The sequence below is a fragment of the Solanum lycopersicum genome, chromosome 1 (assembly GCF_036512215.1).
Source record: "Solanum lycopersicum chromosome 1, SLM_r2.1".
Taxonomy (NCBI): domain Eukaryota; kingdom Viridiplantae; phylum Streptophyta; class Magnoliopsida; order Solanales; family Solanaceae; genus Solanum; species Solanum lycopersicum.
This window is the reverse complement of record NC_090800.1, coordinates 13,148,990-13,154,989: the sequence shown is the minus strand read 5'-3', so window position 1 is coordinate 13,154,989 and position 6,000 is coordinate 13,148,990.

Here is a 6,000-nt window from a genome sequence, read left to right as displayed (position 1 = left end):
TATTGTGGTTCATCATCCTATAGATTCAATGGCAGGGATAACGAGACAATATCTGCAATGGAGGGTTACATAGCTTTTCTCAATGCAGAGGTTGCTATTGTAGCCGATAGAAAGAAGAAGATAGAGGTGGAGATTGCGACATTAAAGGAAGCAAAGAACAAGAGGTATGCAACACTTTAGGACAAACCAACATTTATTTTGAATCAGAAAAGATACTTCCTACATCTCCTGCAAGCAGTGAAGATGGAGCTGATCAAGAATGTGATAATAATGATAAGGGTGATAAGGAGAGTGATGGTGATAAGGAGTACATATATTTTTTTGACATTTTAGAATTCCATATTATTAGAATTGTTTGATCGTATTTTCGTTTACTTTGAAGTTGAATGAAGTTTCTTCTGAAATAGTTTAATGCATATGTTGAAAATATTGTGTTGTTTTGGTTGATTGATGTTTATTTTAAAATAGCTCATTTGGAATTCTTTTGGTTGGATGAAGATTATTTGAAATAGCTTATTTTGAATTCTTTAGGTTTTTTTGATATAAATATGCAAGTGGGATACTAAAATTGTAACTCAATGCTGCCAATTCTGTAGCTGAAATTCCGACCTCTAGAGGTCGAAATCTCAAAAACAAATACCGACCTCCGGAGGTCGAAATCTAAAAATTATAAATAAAAATACCAACCTCTGGAGGTTGGAATCTCAAAAATAAAATAAATTAAAACAACCGACCTCCAGAGGTTTGAATGTAAAAAATATGAAACAAAAATACCGACCTACGAAGATTGGAATCTAAAAAATAAGTAATAAAAATACCTACCTACGAATGTTGGAATCTAACAAATAAGAAAAAAAATATCGACCTCCGTAGGTTGGAACCTAAAAAATAATAAATAGAAATACTGACCTCCGGAAGTCGGAATCTAAAAATAAGAAATAGAAATACTGTCCTCTAGAGGTCGGAAACTAAAAAAAATAAATGAAAATACCGACCTACGGAGGTTGTAATCTAAAAAATAAGAAATACCAACTTTCGGAGGTCCCAATCTAAGAAATTAGAAGTAAAAATATCTACCTCCAAATTTCGGTATTCTAAAATTTGAGAATTAAATATGCTGACCTCCGAAACATGGAAATAATAAAAATAAGAAATGAACAAATATATTATAGAGACATCCGGAAGTCGGAAAATAAAATAATGAATTTTACCAACTGAAATTAAAACTGACCTGGAGAGGTCAGTACTAGAGGTCTGAACTAAATAGCGACCAATATTCTTTCGGCTTATGGAGGTCGGTATTTTTAGGTAGGTATTCACTATTTTTTAGTAGTAAAACTATCTTTCGGTTCATCTTTTAATCCATATCTTTTCCAAATGCATCAGTTTCAACACACGTGGCGTACTCATTGGGGTACCAAAAGATTTGCCCTTTTCGAGTCCAAACTTCTTAATCAATTCCTTATTGCACTTTTCTTGACTAATGAATGTTCTATTAGTTGACTGGTTAATTTGAAGTTCAAGAAGGAATGTGAGTTCTCCCGTAAGACTCATTTCTAATTCTGCTTTCATTAGAGTTGCAAAATTCTCGCACAAAGAAGGATAAGAACTTCCAAAATAATATCATCAACATCGATATGAAGTATAAAAATGTATTAATAAGAACTTTCAATGAAGAGCGTTGTGTAAATTTTCCCTAAATTATTTTGCTTTATGAACAAACTCAATCTTTCATACCAAGCTTTGGTAGATTATTTAAGTATGCAAATAGCATTGGAATGTTTGTACACAAAATTGGGACAAGAAGGATTTAAAACCGTGGGGTTGAAAACAACTTCTTTTATAAAACCGTTTAAAAATGCACTTTTCAAATCCATTTGAAATAGTATAAAATGCTTGAAAGAGGCGTAAGAAAGTAAAATTCGAATAGATTATAAGCTTTCTACAGTTGCAAAGGTTTCATCGTAGCCAATACCTTCTTGTTGTGAGTATCTTTGAGAGGATAACCATACTTTGTTTCGATTAACTTTTCCATTTTCATCTAGTTTGTTTTGAAATACCCACATGATTCCAATAATAGAGCAATTTTTTTTCTTTCTATTTGAGTCCATACTTGATTTCATTCAAATTAATTGAATTATTCCTTCATTGCTTGCACCCATGATAACTCTATAGAATCTTCATTTATTCGATTAAGATTCATTTGAGATATCAATGCAACGGAAGCTTATTTTCTTAGAGAAGACCACTTCGGATTTTTCCTTCATGTATATCGAGAATGAAACTTTCAGGATAATAATTATTATGTCGCCGTTCTCTTGGAATATTTGATCTATCAGCTAGACTAGTCGACTTTCCTTCGCAGTAGTTGACTTCAATATGAATTTTGGAACTTATATCTGCAGTATTTTCCACTATTTTGATGGGGGGTGATTTCGTCGTCGCCTCCTTTAATTTCCTATATTCTTGTGTTAGTCTCATCAAATACAACATGCACATATTCTTCAACACATAAAGTTCTATTATTAAAAACATGAAAGACTCTATTGATAGGATCGTAGCCTAAGAAAATGCCTTTATCACTCGTTGAATCAAACTTACCGAGATTTTTCTTACCATTGTTGTATATGAAGCACTTGCATCTGTAGGGATGAAAGTAGCTTATGTTTGGTTTCATACCTCTCCACAGTTAATGGGGAGTCTTCTTCAGTATCAGTCTAATTAAGAACCTATTAAGAATGTGGCATGTAGTGCATATTGCGTCTTCCCAAAAGTAATCTAGTTAACTTCTATGCAAAAGCATTGTTCATTATGACCTAAGAGTGATGGTTTTGACCCAAGTAACTTTTGTTATTCTTACAATAACCTGTATTTATAAAGTTAATAAACAGAAACAGAAATAAGATGAAGTAGAAAAATATAAAATACAAGAATTAATCCGAGTCCACAGAAACAACTATGTGTCCTTAAGAAATTTAATCCCCTCACTGTACCCAAGGTTATGGATTAATTTCTCCCAAGATAAAACGGATTAAACCTGTTAAAGAAATGGCGGTACCTCAAACTTCTTTAACTTCAACAAACTTAAGAACAACAACAAGTCACACAGACTTAGTCGATCGACACTTTTATTTTATTTGAAAGAAAAATAAATGCAAAGCAAGAAAAATTTTCAGTGTTTGAAAAATCAAAAATTGACTTCCTTTTATAGCCATTTTCAGCAAGGAACATGCTTGTTCAGTGAAATATGTTCAAACCCATTTTATCCAGAAAGTTGTGTCTTTTGGAAAAAATAACAACTTTTCAAAAAAATTTGTCTGTTAGGAAAATAACTACTTTTTGAAAAGTAACGACTTTTCGGAATATTTATAAGAGATAATATTAACAGGATTTATTTTATTTAACAAAAACTGATTAAACAAATTTTGTCCAAAAAATTTATCAATCAATCACATCATTTGCCAAATCCAAATTCAAATCCAAATCCAAATCCAAATCCAAAGCCAAAGCCGAGACGAGCGAGCGACAACGATGACAATGCGAGGGGGCATCTTCTTCTTACCTCTTTTAAGAAGTAATGGAAGTGTTTCCTTCTATATGGACAACAATTTCCATTTCTTTTGCCGATATGGGAGAAATGACTTTTCATTTGCACTTTGCAAATGACTTTTCATTTTACCTCCTAAGTAGTTCCCTCACTTTTCATATTCTCTCTTTTCTTTTCCCATTCACACTTGCTAAAAGCCAACAATCCCCCACATGAATGGGGAAGGCTATTGTTAAAACATATGCATGAAAATACTTGTGTGTCTTGTAGGTAAAGGTTAATCACATCCGGATAAGTAGGTTTCCCTTTACACTTTCCGTAGTGAACATATATCGGATATACTCGATCAATCGGTAGATTTGATATCTTTTAACCGTCGAGCTTTGGTGTATACCTAGACAACATATGTCACAGAATCAACCCTTGAACTGTTCTTAGTTCTCATTGTTTTGTTCGTTTCAGCCATGAACACATCTTTGATAGTAAGTTCTTAAAGAACTGGCCTTACCGGATTCTCCTTGAAGCGGCTTACACTTCACACTTACATAGGTGAATTCTTAATGTGTTATCCCATAGATACACCATTTGATATTCCCTGTATCAAACTTAGAAACCATTAAAAAGTCCTTATGTCTTTATCCTAGTTACTAAACATTGTCTCATCATTAGAATGGACCATAAAATAATAATAATAATTTTTTTCTTTTACAATGTTGAACCATCATCAATGACTTTGTTTTATCTCCTTGAACCTAGATCTTGGGATCTCCAGTCTTCTAGGTAGAGTTACCGCCACGATGACTTGTTCTCGGCCATAGTCCCATTCCTGTCGATGATTTCTCAACTCCCTCTCTATTTGCGCCTTTTGTAAATAGATCCGACACATTATATTTGGACTTCACATAGTCAATTGTGATAATTGCACTAGAGAGTAGTTGTCTAACAGAGTTATGTCTTCGTCTTATGTGACGAGACTTGCTGTTATACATAATGCTTCCAGCCCATCCTATTGCAGCTTGACTATCACAATGTATGCATATAGGGGCCATTGGTTTGGGCCAAAATGGAATATCTTCTAACAAATTCCGGAGCCATTCAACTTCTTCACCTGCCTTGTCTAAAGCAATGAATTCAGACTACATTGTAGAGCGAGCTATACATGTTTGTTTGGATGATTTCAAGATATTTCTCCTCCACCAATAGTAAAAATGTATCCACTTGTGGATTTTGTTTCAGTTGACCCAGTAATCCAATTTGCATCACTATATTCTTCAAGAATGGTAGGATATCTGTTGTAATTTAAAGCATAGTTTTGAGTGTCATCTAAGTATCCCAAAACTCTCTTCATTGCCAACCAATGATTATGATTAGGATTACTTGTGTGTCGACTCATTTTACTGATAGCGCAAGCTATGTCTGGTCGTGTACAATTCATGACATACATTAAGCTTCCCAATACGCTAGCATAGTGCAATTGAGACTGACTTTCGCCTTTATTCTTTGCAAGATGAAAATTTACATCAATTGGAGTCTTTGCCCTTTTAAAATTCAAAAATTTGAAATTTTCAAGTATCTTTTGAATATAATGAGTTTGAGATAATGCTAGACCATTAGGAGTTTTAAGAATTTTAATTCCTAATATCACATCAGCAATTCCTAAATCTTTTAATATCAAACTTACTAGCAAGCATACACTTTGTAGCTTTTATATTAGCAATGTCTTTGCTCATTATAAGCATATCATCTACATATAGGCATAAAATAACTTCTTAATTTGGAGTATCTTTAATATAAACACATTTATCACATTCATTGATCTTAAATCCATTTGACAACATGGTTTGGTCAAACTTTGTATGCCATTGTTTTGGTGCTTCTTTTAGCCCATAAAGTGACTTAATAATTTTGCACACTTTCTTTTTTTTACCAGGAAATACAAAACCCTCAGGTTGTTCTATGTAAATTTCCTCTTCAAGCTCTCCATTTAAGAAGTCTTTTTTCACATCCATTTGATGAATTTCAAGACCGTATACTGCAGCTAGTGCAATTAACATCCGAATTGATGTAATCCTTGTCGCTGGCGAATATGTGTCAAAATAATCAAGACCTTCTTTTTGTATAAAACCTTTGACAACAAGTCTTGCTTTATATTTGTCAAAGTTCCATCGTCTTTCATCTTCCTTTTAAAGATCCATTTTGAACCCAAGGGTTTGTTCCCTGTAGGAAGATCAACCAACTCCCAAGTATGATTGCTTAAGATTGATTCAATTTCACTATTAACAGCCTCCTTCCAAGAGGTTGAGTCGCTAGACAACATTGCTTCCTTGAATGTTTGAGGCTCACTTTCAAGAAGAAATGTTACAAAATCTCATCCAAATGGAGTAGATGTCTTTTGATGTTTACTGTGTCTTGGAATTTCTTCATTTTGTTCATTCTCTTTTGGTTCTTCTCTG